Source organism: Hemitrygon akajei, chromosome 8 (genome assembly GCF_048418815.1).
Source record: "Hemitrygon akajei chromosome 8, sHemAka1.3, whole genome shotgun sequence".
NCBI lineage: Eukaryota > Metazoa > Chordata > Chondrichthyes > Myliobatiformes > Dasyatidae > Hemitrygon > Hemitrygon akajei.
In genome coordinates this window covers 100,114,998-100,135,427 of record NC_133131.1, presented here as the reverse complement: position 1 = coordinate 100,135,427, position 20,430 = coordinate 100,114,998, and the positions used below count along the sequence as shown (strand labels likewise).

The 20,430-nt window shown below is 42.1% G+C and overlaps 1 long non-coding RNA gene across 1 annotated transcript; it reads left to right on the top strand.

Annotated features, from left to right (window-relative positions):
- Positions 1-435: 435 nt before the first annotated feature.
- LOC140731448 (uncharacterized) lies at positions 436-4,234 on the top strand. Its single transcript, XR_012099833.1, has 2 exons — positions 436-3,681; positions 3,801-4,234. It is a non-coding gene; the product is annotated as an uncharacterized lncRNA (long non-coding RNA).
- Positions 4,235-20,430: the final 16,196 nt, after the last annotated feature.

Genomic DNA, 20,430 nt, shown 5'->3' with positions numbered 1-20,430 from the left:
CTTGGATAGGTTAGGTGAGTAGGCAAATTCATGACAGATGCAATTTAATGTGGATAAATGTGAGGTTATCCACTTTGGTTGCAAGAACAGGAAAACAGATTATTATCTGAACGGTGGCCGATTAGGAAAAGGGGAGATGCAACGAGACCTGGGTGTCATTGTACACCAGTCATTGAAGGTGGGCATGCAGGTACAGCAGGCGGTGAAAAAGGCAAATGGTATGTTGGCATTCATAGCAAAAGGATTTGAGTACAGGAGCAGGGAAGTTCTACTGCAGTTGTACAAGGCCTTGGTGAGACCGCACCTGGAATATTGTGTGCAGTTTTGGTCCCCTAATCTGAGGAAAGTCATTCTTGCCATAGAGGGAGTACAGAGAAGGTTCACCATATTGATTCCTGGGATGGCAGGACTTTCATATGAAGAAAGACTGGATCGACTAGGCTTCTACTCACTAGAATTTAGAAGATTGAGGGGGGATCTTATTGAAAAGTATAAAATTCTAAAGGGATTGGACAGGGTAGATGCAGGAAGATTGTTTCCGATGTTGGGGAAGTCCAGAATGAGGGGTCACAGTTTAAGGATAAAGGGGATGTCTTTTAGGACCGAGATGAGGAAAAACTTCTTCCCACAGAGATTGGTGAATCTGTGGAATTCTCTGCCACAGGAAACAGTTGAGGCCGGTTCATTGTCTATATTTAAGAGGAAGTTAGATATGGCTTGTGGCTAAAGGGATCAGGTGGTATGGAGAGAAAGCAGGTACAGGGTTCTGAGTTGGATGATCAGCCATGATCATACTGAATGGTGGTGCAGGCTCGAAGGGCCGAATGGCCTACTCCTGCACCTGTTTTCTATGTTTCTATGTTTGGTCAATTAGATCATTCATCCTTCCTGTAGTTTTTGTCCACATCAGCAAGAACATTGTATCTGTAAATGTGATATGTTAAGGAACTCAGGGAACAGGATATCTTGGATCAGATGATCACTATGAGGCAAATTTAGTAAGTTATTTTAGAGTAAAGGGTTCCTTAAAAAGTAATAATCAGAGAGTGAAACTTAAGTCCTAAATAATTATGTTTTAACTTGAAGGGATTTACATTGGCTTGAAAAGTGTACTGGGGAGAGAGATCGTAGGGAAGATAATACATAAGCAGTAGCAGGCGCTTAAAGAAGTAATTTTTAACACAGCATGGGTATATCCCAATATAGAGGAAATATTCTCAGGGAGGGATGAACCAACCACTATTTAAATATGATTGATTTTGTTTTTACTTCTCAGTCAGCAGCGAATTCCAGACCCAAGCTACTCTCCAGATAAAGAAACCATTCCTTATGACCCTCTCCCCCCAATTCTTTTACCAATGACTTTAAATTCATAATATTTATCTTTTGATCCCTATGCTAAAGGAAATCAATCCTTCTGCTTGTTCTTGCCCAGATTCCTCATTATTTTATACAAATGAATTAAGCCTTCTCTGAAGTTAGCCAATCTTCCCTCAGCTACAACTTTACAATCCTAGCAACATCCTTGTAAATGTTTTCTGCACCTCCTCCAGTGCAATCACATGTTATGGTTTCATATGAACGCAACACCTGATACTTCATAATTAAAATCACTCCCTACCTATGGTGTACCATGCAATTTGGAAGAGGAAAAACAGCAGACTTAAACGAAAGGCCTGTTGTACAAATAGAAATGTGTGATAATTCTTGATTCCTACAGATGAATGCAGCTGCTCCAGAGATGGGATTGCAATGAAATAAACCAGAAAATATGAGAAATATTTAGCAGATTAGACAGCATTTGTCAGAAGAGAAACAATGTTAATGTTTCAGAAATTTCATTGGAATTGTGAGGTTAAAGCTAATTTTAATGTGCAGAAAAGGGGGAGCAGAGAGAACAGGGTGGAAGTTGAGAAAGATTAAATGGCGACAGTGATAAACAAAGTGTCACAGTTGACTTCATCAGACAGTGCATCAAGTAAATATAAGAGCTGGGATGTCATGTTACAGCTGTGCAGGATGCTCGCTCACACCTGAAATTTTGTGTGCAGTTCTAGTCAGAAAAGATGGATGTTGCCAAGATTGGAGAGCTTCAGTTACAAGGAAAGGCTCTTCCTGGAGTGAGTGAGATTAAGGGGTGACCTTATAAAATTATAAGGAGCACAGGTGAGAAGGATTGTCACAGTCTTTTTTGAGGTAAGTGAGCCTAAAACTAGAGGGCATAATTTTAAGGTGAGAGAAAATACTTAAAGGGGACTGCTGAGCAAGTTTTGCACAGGAGGAGTTGGGTATGTGGAATGAGTTGCCAGAGGAAGTAATAGAGGACAGCGCAGTTATAGTATTAATCCACATTTAGACAGGCTCAAAGATAGGAAGTTTTGATATGATACTGGCCCAATGGCACAAATAGGACTTGCCCAGGAATGCACCTTGGTTAACGTGTACCAGTTGAGTTGAATAGTCAGTTTCCATGCTGTGTACCTCTCTAACAGATGCAAGAAAGCAATGGGGGAGGGGTAAGTAAAAAAAAAACAACAAAATGGTCCTGAAAGATCAATAAATAGGAGAAACAGGATCATTGATAACATCAATGGAAATACAACAAATATTGTAAATCTGAAATAAAAAATTACAGCAATATTCATTAGCTGAAGTGAATGCATGGGAAATTGACCAAATAATTTAATGTGGAACCTTATATGTTGGAAATTATGATCATGTGCTCCTGCTCCTGCACTCATTAGTAAGTTTCTCCCTAATACCACCACGACTTTTATTCCATTTTTATCCATTATAAATGTTTCTTCCTATTAATATATTTATGTGTCTGTCATTTTGGAAATCAATTTTAAACTAATTTTTACAGTTTTTTCACATCTCCATTCAAAAATTGGTAACTCATGATCACTTTACCTCAAATGCTATCCTTTAACTAAAACTATTAATCTTCCATTAAGTAAGTGCAAATCCAATATTGGCTTTTAATTTGTGATTTTTTTAAAATTTGCAGTTGAAGTATTTATTCTTGAATTTGTTCCATAAACTATTGTGCAAATAAATTGTTCCCATTGTGAATCAATACGTTACCAGAATTTAAACTTAGTAACAGTATCCCATACGCTTTTTATTATATCCTGTGACAGCGTATTCATATTTTCTTTGCTATCACCAGTAACACAATTCAAATCCTATCTTTTTACCACCTTGTAATGCGATCCACTAAAATTTATGTCCAATCATGTTTTTTACTTCAGAATTTAATGAATCTACTCTTTAGAAGAAAGTGCCATGTGCATCTATTATTTCCTTTTCTATAAGCAAAATACTTTCCATTGATATAGTAATGTACATAACCCCATGTTATTTACATTCAGTGGCTGCTTTATTAGGTACACCTGTACACCTTGTTAATACAAATATCTAATCGGCCAATGATGTGGCAGCAACTCATAAAGCATGCAGATATAATCGAAGGTTTAGCTGCTGTTCAGACCAAACATTAGAATAGGGAAGAAATGTGATTTAAGTGACTTTGACCATGGAATGATCGTAGGTGCCAGACAGGGTGCTTTGAGTATCTCAGAAACTGCTTGATCCTGATGAAGCGTCTCGGCCTGAAACATCAACTTTTCTCTTTTCCATAGATGCTGCCTGGCCTGCTGAGTTCCTCCAGCATTTTGTGTGAGTAACTTTTTTCAATGGCTTGATTAAAGGTTGATTTCTATTTAAGTAATAGTTAAGAATCTCTCATTATTTTAGATTCTGGTCATACTAATTTCCACCAATAATATTCCTGCTAGTCACTTACTGGACAAAGGAGAATGAAGAACAAGATTATGTTGATGTATTATTGCCATTGTCTTCTCCTTCGGCAGTCCCTCAGGATCAAGGATGATTTGCTTCTACTCTGATTCTCTGGATCTCAAGGCAACTGATGAGGCCAATATGGGAACCCTAGATTCTACTGTTATAGTGATCTTTGGGTTTAGGGAATATACATTTAGCAATTGACTTTGGCTACCAGGCTTCACATCTGAAAATGTAATTGGAGTGCAGCTCTGAACAATGGGTTCCTGAAAGCTGTGAATCCCAGTCCAGACAATGCTGAATAAAATTCATTCGGATATTTGAGATGGGGAGGTGAAGGGCCAGCGAGACCTTTTGACCAAAAATGTCTCCGTACGATGCCTGCTGTACCTTGTTTTGTCGAATAAAAAAGCTGCTTTGTATCTTCCAGTAACTTTCTCTGGTGACTTCATTCATGCAACAACACCACCACAGATGGACACGAGGTGCCTGGCAGGGTAGACAGATGGCTAGTTTGTGAAGTTGATACGCTCCTTCCACTGTTCATATTGGCTTCCATCTGCTCCCATTACATGGATTTGAGTTTCACAGTGTCAATCTGAATGCTGATAGTTTAGATGATCAAGGGAAAGGGAATTTCAGGTGTCAATGAAGATGTGGCTTTTTCTGTGTGGTTCTCAGTATAAAAGTGACCATCAGTAGGAAAACTCAAAGTATAACCAAAATGGGGATTCAAAGAAAAATATGGAGATCATCAGTGTCACCAACAAAAGTGAACACATTGTCAGAATGTTTTGTAAAGTGAAATAGAGAGGATAAATAACTGGGCAAGAAGATAGTAAAGGTGTATAATGTTTTCTGTTTTATGTCTATACGAATAATCTGTAAAAAATTCTAAGAGAAATCTGAAAGAAAATTAGTAAAGTAAGAATATCTTTGTACTTTCTTGCAACTGAGAACAAAAATTGAGGCTTTCTTGAAGACATGTAAATGTATGTAATTAATGGAATCTCAAAATGTATCATTAATTCAATCCGGTGTCATGGTTTGTTTTGTAGGTACAAGTTAGTCTTTTTTTATAGTATTGTTAAAGCAGTGCAAAAGTTCACATCACTTTGGTTTGCAATGAGTGTAACACACACAAAATGCTAGAGGAGTTCAGCAGGTCAGGCAGCATCTATGGAAAGGAATAAAGTCAATGCTTCAAGACAAGACCCTTCATCAGACCTAGAGTGAAAGGGGAAGAGACCAGAATAAGAAGATGGGTGAAGGAGGAGGAGTAAAAGCTGGAAGGTGACAGGTAAAGCCATGTGAGGGATAAGGTGGGGGAGGGAGGTGAAATGAGAAACTAAGTGGAAAAGATAAAGGATTCAAGAAGGAGAGTGGACGATGCCAGAAAGGGAAAGAGGCAATTAATGTAAAATTACATGATCTTTTGTACTAGTTTTACTTAGGATTTGGGTCAAAGAAATGAGCAGAAGCTCTTGGCAAAGGAGGAATAATAAAGTTGTTTAAAATTAAGCAACAACATAACTTCTTCAATCTATACAGTGGATAAGCACAATGGGATAGTTAAAGACAAAGAAAATGCAGGAAGAACTTTCATCATAGAAGCAATTGGGTTTTTCTTCATCTATTTTCCCTCATTCTATTTCTATATATATCTTGTCCACGAGATCTACCAACTATTCCTTTGAATTATGTCTACCAAACTTTTGATTGCTTACCTATCTGATCACCAGATTAGTTGAGACTATGAATTTTCACCTGCAGTAATCTATCATTATCTCACAATGCTTGTCTTGTGAAGCCTTCTGTTTATTCACAAGCCATTACCATTTACTTGTGCTATTCACAAGCCATGTGAATAAAGTTTGGAAAAGTGACATCAGTGTTTAATGTCACTTGAGGAATCTGTGTGCCAAGGGGCTATTTTGCACATGCAATCAAAAGTATGAAGTACCTCAGAGAGCACACAAAAGTGTTGGCTTACCCAAAAGAATTTCCAGGAGAATGACTTTTGATATATATCAGCAACAATAACTATTTTGTCAAATAAGTGAATTAAAATTTTTGCCACTGCTGGCAGCCATAGCGACCAATAGGAAGTTTTCTGAAACTTAGAAAATGTTACTGCTTTGACTTGGCTGAAAATGCAGATGAACGGGCCATTAGTTGACTTTGCTTGGCAAGGCCTGTGCATTGTAAGCCAAACAATCAATTGTACATTTGTACTGGTTTGCAGTTAACTCAGCATTTTCTTGTGCCTGAGAATGGCAGAAGAATTTTGCAAGTGCTGATTCAACTGCAAAAAAGCAATTGATTCTGGTCCCTTGCTCAAGCAGCTTTTTGTTGGACAAAAATCATAGCAACACACACAAAATGCTGGAGGAACACAGCAAGTCAGGCAGAATCTATGGAGGAAATATGCAGTTAATGAAGCTCCTGTCCTTTACATTCCTGATGAAGGGTCTCGGCCAGAAATGTCATCTGCTTATTCAGTTAAAATTAAGTTGGATGTTAACAGTCTTTTCCCTAAGGTAGGGGAGTCCAAAACTGGGAGGCACAGATTTAGAATGAGAGGGGAAAGATTAAAAGCGACCTGAAGGACAACATTTTCACAGAGAGGGTGGTGAGTATATGGAATGAGTTGCCAGAGCAAGTAATCGAGGCAGTTACAATGATATCACTTTAGTAGCACCTGGGTAGGTATGTGGAGGGGCAGGGCTTGGAGTCATATGGATGCATGCAGGAAATTGGGATGACACCCATTGGTGGACACCATGTTCAGCATGGTCTGCTGGGCAAAAGGGCCAGCATCCATAAGATCTTAAAATGTAGGAGCAGAATTAGACTATTCAGCTCATTGGGTTTGCTCTTCCTTTCCATGATAGCTGATTTGTTATCCCTCTTAACCCAATTCTCTTGCCTTCTCCCCATAACCTTTGACAGCCTGACTAATCAAGAACCTATCAAACACCACTTTAAATATATTCAATATCTTGGTCTCCACAGCCACCTGCGGCAATTAATTCCACATATTCACTACCCTCTGATTAAAAAAATTCATCTGCATCTCTGTTTTAAATTAATGCCCCTCTATTTTGAGGCTATCCCCTCTGGTCCTAGAGTCTCCCACTATCGGAAGCATTCTCCCTACATCCAATCTATCCAGACCTTTCAATATTTGATTGGTGTCAATGAGATCTCCCCTTATTCTTCTAAACTCCAGTGAGTAGAGATAATCAAATACTACTCATATGTTAACCCTTTCATTTCTGAAATCATTCTTATGAAGCTCTCCAACATTAGCACATCTTTTCTTAGAAATGGGCCCCAAAACTGCTCACCATACTCTAAGTGCAGTCTGACTAATGCCTTATAAAGTCTCAGCATTACATTCTTAATCTTATATTCTGGTCTTGAAATGAATGCTAATATTGCATTTGCCATCCTCACCACTGACTCAACCTGCAAGTTAACCTTTAGGGAAGCCTGCATAAAGAGTTCCAAACGAGGGAAAATCTACAGATGCTGGAAATCCAAGCAACACACACAAAATGCTGGAGGAATTCAGCAGGCCAGGCACATCCATGGAAAGAAGTACAGTCGACATTTCTTGCCGAAACCCTTTGGAAGGTCCTGCCAAAGGTTTTTGGCTTGAAATGTTGACTACACTTTTTTCCATAGATGCTGCCTGTCCTGCTGAGTTCCTGGAGTCCCAAGTCCCTTTGCACCTCTGATTGTTGAATTTTCCCTTCTTTGAGAAAATGGTTTACATCTTTATTCCAAAGCACATGACCATACACTTCCCTGCACCATATCCGACCTGCCGCTTCTTTACCCATTCTCCAAATATTTCTAAGTTCTTCTGTAGACTTCCTGCTTCCTCAACACTATTTGTCCTTTCACCTATCTTTGTATCGTCAGCAAACTTTGTATCGCCACAAAGCCATTCATTCCGTCATCCTAATCATTCACATATAATGTAAAAAAGCAGTCCCAACACCAACTCTTGCAGAACAGCACTAGTCACTGGCAGCCAACCAGAAAAGGCACTCTCTATTCCCACTCTTTGCCTCCTGCCAGTAAGCCAATCCTTTATCCATGAAGGTATCTTTCCTGTAATACCATGGACTTTTATCTTGTTAAGCAGTCTCATGTGCAGCACCTTATCAAACGCCCTCTAAAAATCCAAATAAACACCATCCACTGACTCTCCTTTGTCTATCCTGCCTGGTATTCCTTCAAAGAATTTCCACAGATTTGTCAAGCAAGATTTCCCCTTGAGGAAACCATGCTGACTTTGTGCTATTTTATCTTGTGCCTCCAAGTACACCAAAACCTCACCCTTAATAATGGACTCCATTATCTTTCCAACCACTGAAGTCTGGCTAACTGGCTTATAACTGTCTTTCTTCCGCCTCTCTCCCTTCTTAAAGAGTGGAGTGACATTTATAATTTTCCAGTCTTCCAGAACCATTCCAGAACCTAGTGATTCTTGAAAGATCAACACTAATGCCTTCACTCTCTCTTCAGCTTCCTCTGTCAGAACCTTAGGGTGTAATCCATCTGGTCCAGGTGACTTCAGACCTTACATCTTCCCAAGCACTTTCTCCTCAGTATTAGCAACAATACTCACTTATGCCCGCTGACATTCTCAATACTTTGGCATACTGCTAGCGTCTTCCATAGTGAAGACCAACACAAAATACATATTAAGTTCCTTCGCCATTTCTTTGTCTCACATTGTTACCTCTCCATTGTCATTTTCCAGCGGTCCAATATCCATTCTCGCCTCTCTTTTACTCTTTATATATTTCAAAGAAAACTTTTGGTATCCTCTTTCAAATTGTTGGCTAGTTTCCTTTCATGTTTCATCTTTTCTCTCATTATGACGTTTTTAGATGTCTTCTGTTGGTTTTTAAAAGCTTTCCAACCTTCTAATTTCCCACTAATTTTTTTGCTATATTGTAAGCTTTTCCATTTGTTTTTCTGCTGTCTTTGGCTTTCTTTGTGAGGCACGATTACCTCATTCCTCTCTTTAGAATACTTCTTCATCTTTGGGATGCAACTTTCTTGCACCATCCAAATTGTCCTCAGAAATTCCAGCCATTGTTGTTCTGCTAGCTTCCCTGCTTGTATCCCCTTCCAATCAACTTTGGCCAGCTCCTGCTCTCATGCCTCTGTAATTCCCTTTAATACTGTAATTCTGATAAATCCAATTTTAGCTTGTCTTTCTCAAACTGTAGGGTGAACACTGTCTCCTAAGGATTCCTCTTTCTTAAGCTTTCTAATCATTACATAACACCTAATCCAAAATTGCCTTTTCCTTGTTGGGCTCAACAACAAGCTGCTCTAAAAAGAGATCTACAAATTCCCTCTCTTGGAATCCAGCACCACTGTGATTTTAAAAAACTACCCGCACCTTGAAATCCCTCATGACATTTTTTGCATGCCTTTTCTATCTCCCACTGTAATTTGTATCCCACGTCCTGGCTACTATTTGGAGGTCTGTTTACAACTCCCAATAGGATCTTTTTACCCTTGCAGTTTCTTAAATCTACCCACTTGGATTCTCCATCTTCCAATGTCACCTTCTCCTTTGTTATTTGATTTAATTTTTTACTAACAGACCCACCCCATCTCTACCTACCTGCCTGCCCTTTCAATACATGCATTATTGGATGTTAAGCTCCCAATTATGATCTTCTTTCAGCCATATCTAAGTGATGCCACAACATCGTACCTGCCAATAGCTAATTGTGCTATAAGATCTACTTTATTTCATATGCTGCATGCATTCAAATATAACATCTTCAGTTCTGCATTCATTGTCCTTTTCAATTGTACCTTCATGTTACGCTTCAACAGAACCCATTGACTGCAATTTTGCCCCATCTGCTTGTCCTTTCTCACCGTCCCACTATGTGCTGCATCTTCTTGTATACCAAGTGCCCCATCCTCTGCCCTATCGCTCTGGTTCTCAACCCCCTGCCAAATTAGTTTAAACCCTCCCCAACAGTTCGAGCACACCTGTCTGCCAGGAAATTGGCCCCCCTCGGGTAACCCATCCTTTTTGTACATGTCATAAATTCCCCAGAAGAGATCCCCATTGAGAAATCAGAAATCATGCCCCCTACACCAATTCCACAGCCATGCATTCATCTGCTAAATTAGCCAATTCTTACCCTCAGTGATACATGGCACAGGCAGAAATCCAGAGATTACTACCCTGAATGTCCTGTACTGTACACGACTTGTGTTGTAGTCGTGCTGTATTTTGCTATGACACCACACCTCTACTGTCTGAGTCTGGTATTTTGAATTCATTACAGAATCACTAGAATTGCTTTTACTTAATAGGTTCTGAAAATAGAAAATGTCTACCTATTTGTCACTTGCAGTGAGCTCTTCCAAATTTTTAAAGTTGTTGAATAGTTTTAGAATTCTGATTTAATCCTCTCTTTCTTCAGGCAATTCTCTGAGGAGTTTCTAATGCCTGGAATGACACGTACACTAAAAATTACAGCAAGGTCAGCAGATGGTAAGAACAATGTTTCAATTTACTTCCAACAGGTTGGAAGGTCAAGAATATTGTACAGTGCAGTTTCGTATCAAGCAGCAGACAATATTCATTAATGATAGTTATAAAGTACAATGTAGGAAATTACACTGTGATCCTTTGCAATCAGGTTGCCATTTATTAATACCCAAGAGGCAGAGTGATACCTTTTGTAATCCTGCTTTTATTTGGAGATAATCCTTTATTCACAACCTTACCTCTATTCACACTGCTTAGTAAACACCACCCCTGGGCTGTTGCTGCTGTTGAAATGCCACCCTAGATAATATGGGCTATGTGAAGTTTACTGTGTGCAATCCTCATCATTTTTAGTCTTTTGAACATAATAGATTTTAACCCCAAATGAAAAATTTGACTCCAATATTTCACCCATTCAATTTTTCTGAGAAACACTTCAAGAATTTGGAAGGACTTCTAAAATCACTACTAGGTACAGAGAAGCTCAAAGTTCTAAGTAAAATTTATTATCAGAGTTCACACATGTCACCACATACAACCTTCTTTCTCCTGCGGGCATACTTAGCAAATCTATAGAATAGTAACTGTAAACAGGATCAATGAAAGAGCAAGAGCATAGAAGACAAATATAAATAAATAGCAATAATGAGAGCATGAAATAATGAGATAAAGGTTCCTTAAAATGAGACCTTCTGTTGTTGAAACATCAGAAATGGAATGGGTGTAGTCATCTTCTTTTGTTCAAAAGCCTGATGGTTGAGGGGTAGTAACTGTTCTTGTACCTGGTAGTGCGATTCCTGATGCACCTGTACCTTCTACCCGACGGCAGCAGCGAGAAAAGAGCACGGCCTGGGTAGTGAGGATCTTTGATGATGGATACTGCTTTTCTATGCAGCCTTTCAGGTTGATGTGCCCAATGGTTGGGAGGGCTTTACCCATGATGTACAGGGCCGAATCCACTACCTTTTGTAGGATTTCCCATACCAGGCCATAATGCAGCCAGTCAGCACACTTTCCACCACACATCTATGGAAGGGTTTTTGATGATGTGCCGAATATCCACAGGCTCGCTCCTAAGGAAGTAGAGGTGCTATTGTGCTTTCTTTGATATTATATTTATATGATGAGTCCACGACAGGTCCTCTGAGATAGTGACACCCAGGAATTTAAAGTTAGTGACCCTCTTTGACTCTGATCCTCCGATAATTATTGGGGGCTCATGGACCTCCAGTTTCCCTCTCTGGAAGTCTACAATCAGTTCCTTGGTCTGATTATCACCGCCTCTTTGTGCAGATGTGAACATAAAGCTGCTGCACCCAATTTCCGGACTTCCAGCCATGTGTCAGCAGTGAAAAGCCATTGGTAGGCAGAACTGCTACAGGAGGGCTGAACATGATGCAAAGGCAACTTACATCTTTCTGACATTCATTTATTTTGTTCAGAATAACACCCATGCAAACCCTGCCTCATTATTGAGCACGTCTACAAGGAGCACTGCCAGGAATAGAGCATCATCTATCAACAAGGACCCCCACTATCCAGACCATGCTCTCTTCTTGCTTCTACCATCAGGAACGAGGTACAGAAGCATTAGGTGCCACACCTCAAGGTTCAGGCACAATTATTACTCTGAGACCATCAGGCTCTTGAACCAGCTTCAACCTACTTCATCTCTCAACTGATTTCACAACCTATGGACTCCTAAACTCACCTTCTCAGCATTATTTATTTACTTTTCATTTATGCAATTTTTCTTCTTTTGCACATTGGTCAGTCTTCATTTATATATTTTTTCATAAATGTTGTTGTATTTCTTTATTTTTGCATAACTGCCTGCAAGAAAATCAATCTGAAGGTAGTATATAGAGATATATACAGTAAATTTCCTTTGACTTGCACTTTGAAAATGCAGTAAATTGCCTTTGGGCTGGGTAAAATTGTAGGAAAGGGATCTGGTGGTATAAATAATTGAAAATCATTATTCAGTCTGCAGCATCCTTTAAGAAATAGTTTGATACTGTATAGCTATGGAATAAAACCCCCCGCCCCCAAAAGTAGGATTTGCAGTTACATATGGTCTAGATGAGTGCATCTATTGGTACAGGGGAGGGTGGGTAGCTAGAGCATATTTTATAACGAAGTCTCCTTTCCACATTCTAATCAGATCCATGAACCTTGAGAATTATGATAGGTCTGGCTGGTGAGCTCACTGTCTGCAAGCTATAAATAGCAACACACACAACACGCTGAAGCAACTCAGCAGGTCAGACAGCACCTATGGAGATGAGTAAACAGTTAATGTTTTGGGCCAAGGCCCTTCTTCAGGACAGGAAAGAATGAGGGAAGATGCCAAAGTAAAAAAGTGGGGAGAGGAGAAGGAGGATAGCTAGAAGGTGACAGGTGAAGCGAGGTGGTTGAGGAAGGTAAAGGGCTGGAGAAGGAATCTGATAGGGGAGAATGGACCATGGGGGAAAGGGAAGAAGGAGGGGTACTGAGGGAGGTGATGGGCAGCTGAGAAGATGTAAGAGGCCAAAGTGAGGAATGGAAGAAGAGGGAAGGAGGAGGGAACAAAAAAATTACCAGAAGGAGAAATTGATGCCATTAGGTTGGAGGCTACCTAGAGAGAATGTGAAGTTTCTTCCTCTAGCCTGAGAGTGGCCTCAACATGGCAAAAGGGGAGGCCATGGACTAATATATTGGAACAAGAATGGGGATAGTAATTAAAATGGTTGGCCACCAGGAAATTTGGTTTTGGGTGGTTGAAGCACTTGACAAAGTGGTCCCCCAGTTTATGTATGGTCTCACCAATGTAGAGAAGGTCACATTGGGAGCACCGGATACAGTAGACGGCCCCAGAAGATTGGAGGTGAAGTGTCACCTCACCTCGAAGGACCGTTTGAGGCCCTAAATGGAGGTAACGGAGGAGGTAAATGGGCAGGTGTCGTATTTCTGTCACTTGCAGGGTAAGTGTCAGGTGTGGTATTAGTAGGGAGGGGCAAATAGACAAGGGAATCATGGAGGGAATCTCTGCAGTAAGTAGAAAGTGAGGAGGGCTGGAAGGTAAAGATGGGCTTAGTGGTAGGACCCCGTTGAAGGTGGCAGAAGTTGATGTGTTGGATGCAAAGGCCCTCGGGTGGTAGGGAGGACAAGAGGAAATCTATTCCTATTAAGGTGGCAGGAAGATGAGATGAGTGCAGATGTCTGGGAAATGCAGCAGATGCAGATGAGGGCAGCATCAATGATGGAGGAAGGGACAGCCTGTTCTTTGAAGAAGAAGGAAAGGAAAGCCCTGACCTGGGAACAGCTGTGGTGGAGACAAAGGAACTGAGAAAAGGCACTAGTCATTTTACAGGAGACAGAGTGAAAAGAGATGTGTTCAAGATAGCCGTGGGAATCAGTAGGTTTATAAAAGATGCTGGTAGATAGCTTGGACAGTTTGTCTCCGAAGATGGAAACGGGGAGATTGATGAAGGGGAGAAGGTGTCAGAAATGGACCATGTGTATTTAAGGGCAGGGTGGAAGTTGGAGGTAAAGTTGAAGAGATTGATGAGCTCACCATGAGTGCATGAAGCTGCACCAATGCAGTCATCAATATGGTGCAGGAAGAGTTGGGGAGCATTGCCAGGGATGGCTTGAACATGGGCTGTTCTGTGTAGCTAACGAAAGGGAAGCATAGCTGTGGCCCATGTGGGTGCACTTGAGTTTGGAGGAAGTGGGAGGAGCCAAATGAGAAATTGTTGAGACTCAGGACCACTTCTGCCAGACAGAGGAGGGTGGTAGTGAAGGGGAACGGGTTGGATCTTTTGTTGAGAAAGAAGCAGGGAGCTTTAAGGCTTCCTTGAGGGGGAATAGAAATGTATAGAGTCTGGACATCCATGGTGAAAATGAGGCAGTCAGGGTCAGGGAATGGATCATTTTTGAGGAGATCAGAGAACACGAAGTTTTGTGGATGTCGGTGGGAAGGGACCTAAGCAAGGGAGGATAGAATGATGTTGAGGTGTGCAGACACGAGTTCAGAGGGCCAGGAGCAGGCAGAGACAATGGGCCTACCCAAACAGTTAAGTTTATGGATCTTGGGTAGGAGGTAGAAGTGACAGAGTGGGGTAAGGGAACTATGAGTTTGGTGGCAGTGGATGAGAGTTCTCTAGAGTTGATGAGGTCAATGATGGTGTCCGAAACAATTTTCTGATGGTATTGAATCTGATGGTTCCAAGGGGTAAGAGAAGGTGTCTGAGTGTCACTGCCCGGCCTCAGTAAGATGGAGGTCAGTCTGCCACACTACAACAGCACCCCATTTGTCTGTGAGCTTGATGGTAAACTGGGATTGATGTGGAGAGAGTGGAGGGCAGTGCTTTCACAGAGGGTAAGATTTGAGGAGGAGAGAGGAGTGCAGAAGTCAGATTGATGTGCAGATTGATGTCTCATTGGCAATTAGAGATGAGAAGATCCAGATCAGGCAGAGAACCAGAAGAGGGTGTCCAAGATGAGGAGGAGGGTTGGAGAAGGGAGAAGGGTGCATTGGTGTAGGTGTGGGGAATCCTTGCTAAAGAAGTGGCTCTGAAACGGAGGTGGCAAAAGAAGAGCTGGAAGAGCTGGATATTGTGGTGGATGTGGAACTCACTAAAGTGCAAGTGAAGGGGGAAGAGGTAAGGTCCTTGCTGAGGACAGAATTGTTCTGCCTCAGAGAGGGGAAGGTTGGAGGGAATGGTGAAGACAAGGTGGGGATTAGAGCTGGTATGGGGAGGATGGAAGGAGAGTTGGTGGCATCAGAGGAGGGTGGGGGAGGAATGGTGTGGACAGGGAAGGTAGAGTGGGAGGAAGATAGTGGCTCTGAGGACCCAAGAGGTGATGGGGCAGCCTGAGGGACCTAGGAGTTGGGAAAGGGGAGACTGAGGGTCCAGTGGCACTGGGAAAGGTCTCAGCTTGGAGGTGGCAGTGGCTGTGGCCTGGGCTAGGTCTGGAGCTAGAGGCCATGTAGTCCACAGTCTGAAGGCATCCAGGGTTGTTGGAACCAGAGTTGGTGGTGGTGGGATCTGAGGTCTGGAGCTGCTCAGGGTCATTGAAACCAGAGTTGACAAAATGGTATCCATGGTCTGGAGGCATCCAGGGCCCATGGGTAGGGATGTTAGGTCTGGAGGGCTTTTGATCGAATTGCAGTCCGAGCAAGAGGTGGCATGGTCTGTGGCCTGGAGGCATCCAGGGTTGAATTAAAACCGCAGTTGGAGATGGCAGGTTCCATAGTCTAGAGGTGTTTGATCGAATCAAGATCCAAGTGGGAGGTGGCAGAGATTGCTGTCTGTATAAATGGCTTTGCTTATCACAGTACAGCACGTGAATTTAGAGGCCATTAATCAACACTGGTCAACAGCTTTCTTTCTGTGGATGAATGATACTGATTTACTTTTGATTCCAAATGACTGAGCTTAAAACTGAGAGAGCTGTAATAACAAATGTATTTAGATCAATACGTTTCCCAAAGCGTGTAAAAATAGAGTCCTATTTTTGTGTTTTTATTTATTTTCAGCAAAGCGTGTAGGATGATCTAAACGTGGTGTTATATATTTTAAAACAATGTACATTTGAATAGATTTATAAAACCTCAAAAACAGAGTTTTTAATTATAAGCTATTGCATTTGGTGTGCTCCCTTGTACCAGCACATGTTTATTGAGGCTATATGTATGCAACCCTATATGTATGTAAGTGCAATCCCAACTTTTCTGGAGTTCCAAAATAAATAGAGGGAATCAGAAATTGATCGTCCTAGGCACTCTATCAAATATCACATTCATGCTTGAGCATCAATCTCTTTCCCGAGTACCTAGCACCCAAGCGGGATATCATACACTTTGCAGATGCCCTCACCTATGCTAATCTTTCTGTAGGAAACCGCAGACAGTTTAGAGAAACGAATGGCCAGAATTTTGAGAAGACGAATACCTGTTTGACTGACAAGATCAGCAAAATGATTAGCTACACTGCCCTTCCACTTTCTGTGAGTTAAGGGAAAGAAAAAGATGATAAGAATCACACAGAGCTCTGTTCCTGCCAATCTGTAGTCCTAACCCTGCTGGTTTTGGCCGCAGCACAGCCTCCCCTTAGATTTCAGCTAAAGCTTCATCAATAAATGCAAAATCTGTCAGACCTCCAGTCTCAGCTCCACAATATGTCTTCTGCCAGTGGATTCCTGCTGGGAGCACATATCAGCCCTATGGACAATCTGTCAGTTTGAAGTGCACTATGACCCTGGATTGGTGACCTGTAGTTTTTAAAAAGGTGCAGCACATGGTTCTTCAGAAAGGGAGAGAGACAGACAAATTAAAACAAGGCAGAAACCGGAAGAAATTCATGGGTTCATAAACAGTGAGTACCAGATGACAATAATAATAAATTTTAAAAAGCAAAAATGGCTGGCTACATTGGAAAGGTAGATGTGTTCGATTGCAATAACATATAACTGTCTGATGCATACCGAGCAAACTGAGCAGTATTTTGAAGCAAATGAAATAGCCAAGTGCCGGTTTTGCTAAGAAGCACACTTAGATGTTTGACTGCTCCAACCAAACCAACCGAAAAGAGCTTTGCTCATATCGTGAAAATAATGCAGGAACATTTAGAATTGAAACCACTGTTGATTGCAGAATGCTTTGAGTTTCATAAGAGGAATCAAAAGGAAGGAGAGTCCATTTTAGTGTACGTGGCTGAGTTGAATAAATTGTTTGAGCATTGTCAGTTCAGCGATGGGCTTAATGATGCTCTGAGAGATCATTTAGTTTGTGGAATCTTATAAGAAAGCACTCAAATACACGAAACACAGCTCATATTTAAAAAAGCAGCTGCAATTGCTGTATCAGTGGACACATCAGTCAGAGACGCAATTGAGTTGCAGTCAGGAATGAAAGTGAGTGTGAACAAAATTGCAATGTCTAAACAGAAACCTGCCTGGCTTAAAAAATTGTGCTACTTTTGTGGCAGGGGCTCACATACACCAGACCAATGCAGGTTTAAAGCTGAAATTTGCAGAAAAATACAGCAAAATAGGCCACATATAGTAGAAAGAGGATGTTGGGCAGACAAAAATAAATTAATTGCACAGGGAAGAGAAATAGATATAATGTCACATTGCAGTTTCAAAAAGAGCACTAGTCTACATGCTGTTGATGAAAAATCTGATAAGGATGGGAGTGAAACAGGACTGATTAGCCTTGAGATTTATAATATGAATATAACAAGAAACAAGCAATATGGCTTTCACCAGAAGTGAACGGAAAATTAATTAAAATGGAACTCGACACTGGCTCAGCTGTTTCAGTCATTCCACAAGATGAATTTGAATGACATTCAAAGATATGAACTGAAGCCTGTAGATATCCAATTAAGAACTTATATTGGAGAAAAGATTACTCCTGTGGAAATGACTTTAGTAACAGTGTAATACAACAACCAACAAGCCACATTGGGCATGTATGTAGTAAAAACGGGAGGGCCACCGTTGTGGAGCCTAGAGCGTCTGTGATAACTACAACTTGATTGGAGATCCATCCAGCATTTGCATGCCACATCTCCTGCAAAGGCCTCAGAGTCGCCTGATGCCGGTGGCCGGAGGTGGGGACATCGTAAGTGGTGTTTGAGGAAGCAGAAGTGCGGCGAGTGGGCAGGAGTCCGTGGCAGGAAAAAACAAGCCCTAGCCGGCCGGCTCTCCCGTCCATTCTGCTCTCCAATAGACATTAAATTGGACTACATCTGCAGCAACAAAATACTTGGTGGGAGTACAGAAATGGACGGAATCCCGGATGCCGCCATTCAGCTGTTTATTTATGTAACAGATTTTCCCCCAAGCCATCATACTACCAACCTACTGCCCTCTGCTGTGCCTATTGTCTTGTTTATTATTTATTGTAATGCCTGCACTGTTCTGTGTACTTTATGCAGTCCTGGGTAGGTCTGTAATCTGGTGTAGCTTTTGTGTTGGCTTATGTAGTTCAGTGTAGTTTTTGTGTTGTTCATGTAGTACCATGGTCCTGAAAAATGCTGTCTCATTTTTACTGTGTACTGTACCAGCAGTTATGGTCAAAATGACAATAAAAAGTGACTTGACTTGACTTGAAAGCAAATTAAGAAAGGTACTGGATGATGCCACAGCAGTGTTTAAGCATGGCACTGGAAAACTCAAACATATCAAGGATAAAACAGTGTTAAGTGAAAATGCCACACCCAAGCTTGTAAGCCCATCTATTTCCTTATACCATCTGTGACAAAGTAGTCAGTGAGCTAGGTTGCAAGGAGGCTGAAGAAATGGCAGTGGACAAAGCAGTGTGATGTGGCTTTCCAAAAGATAAAGGCAGGAATCGTGATATAGGATCTGGTTCCTCAGCACCAATCTGGGCTATTCTCTTAGTAATGGAAGCATGCAGCGTGTTTTATCTTCTATCTGTAATGATACACTGGAGTTTGGCCCCACTGAGCCTTTAGGAATATAGTTTTTTGCTTTAGGGCTTTCCTTGATATATTGCTGGGAAAGTGTTCCCCCCAATATGCCAGGCTGCCCCCTCACTGGGTCTCTTTTAAGTTTTCCGGTGTCTCTCTCTGCTCAGGTACTTGGGGGCTCACTCTCCGAGGGGTTCATACTCCTGTCTGAAGTGTCCCTCTTCACCACAGTTATAACAGACAATACCGGCCATTCCCCTTCTCGCAGGAGCCTGGCTGCTAGCAGCACTCTGCATAGTCCGCCCCCTTAGAGGATCTGCCTCGCTATCAGCTCTACAGCTCCATCATCTGGGGTGGGGGTGGGGCCACACCGGCTGATAACAACCGGCACATCTCGGTTCTCAACTCTACCACAATCTCCTCTACCTCTCCCTGGGGCAGGCTACCTGTGATCACTTCAATGCGGAGGCCCACTACTACGGACTGTACCCTGCTGATGGAAGCCTCCGATGCATTCTCCTCTTCTCGTACTTCTTTGATCAGTTCAACAAAGGGGGGATTGCGTCTTACAAGGCAGTCGGAAACCCCAAGCGATTAGGTTCTGGGACTGGGTGCTTTTCGCTATTTGCTTCATTCTTAACTGATCCGCCTCAGCCATCTGAATGGCCCCTCTATGCCGCAAGCAACGTAGCTCCCTCCAGCTGAAAAGTGTTTGAGAAAAGCTTCTCCCCTTCCTCTTGACATGTGTTCTGAAACCCCATCATGAGCTCCATTGGGCTCCTGTCACACAAAACACCTTCTCTAGTGCTTGCATGTAGGCCGCAGAAGTGGCAAGGGGATTCTGTGCCTTTACGGCTCTTCCTATGTCAGCAGCCCGCCCACTCAAACAACACACACAAAATGCTGGTGGAACACAGCAGGCCAGGCAGCATCTATAAGGAGAAGCGCTGTCGACGTTTCGGGCCGAGACCCTTCGTCAGGACTAACTGAAAGGAAAGATAGTAAGAGATTTGAAAGTAGTTGGGGGAGGGGGAAATGCGAAATGATAGGAGAAGACCGGAGGGGGTGGGATGAAGCTAAGAGCTGGAAAGGTGATTGGTGAAAGTGATACAGAGCTGGAGAAGGGAAAGGATCATGGGACGGGAGGCCTCGGGAGAAAGAAAGGGGGGGGGGGGGAAGCACCAGAGGGAGATGGAGAACAGGCAGAGTGATGGGCAGAGAGAGAGAAAAAAACAACTAAATATGTCAGGGATGGGGTAAGAAGGGGAGGAGGGGCATTAACGGAAGTTAGAGAAGTCAATGTTCATGCCATCAGGTTGGAGGCTACCCAGCTGGTATATAAGGTGTTGTTCCTCCAACCTGAGTTTGGATTCATCTTGACAGTAGAGGAGGCCATGGATAGACATATCAGAATGGAATCTTACCCATCCCTGACATATTTAGTTGTTTGCCTGTCCTCCATCTCCCTCTGGTGCTCTCCCTCCCCCTTTCTTTCTCCCGAGGCCTCCCGTCCCATGATCCTTTCCCCTCTCCAGCTCTGTATCACTTTTGCCAATCATCTTTCCAGCTCTTAGCTTCATCCCACCCCCTCCGGCCTTCTCCTATCATTTAGCATTTCCCCCTTCCCCTCCTACTTTCAATTCTCTTAGTATC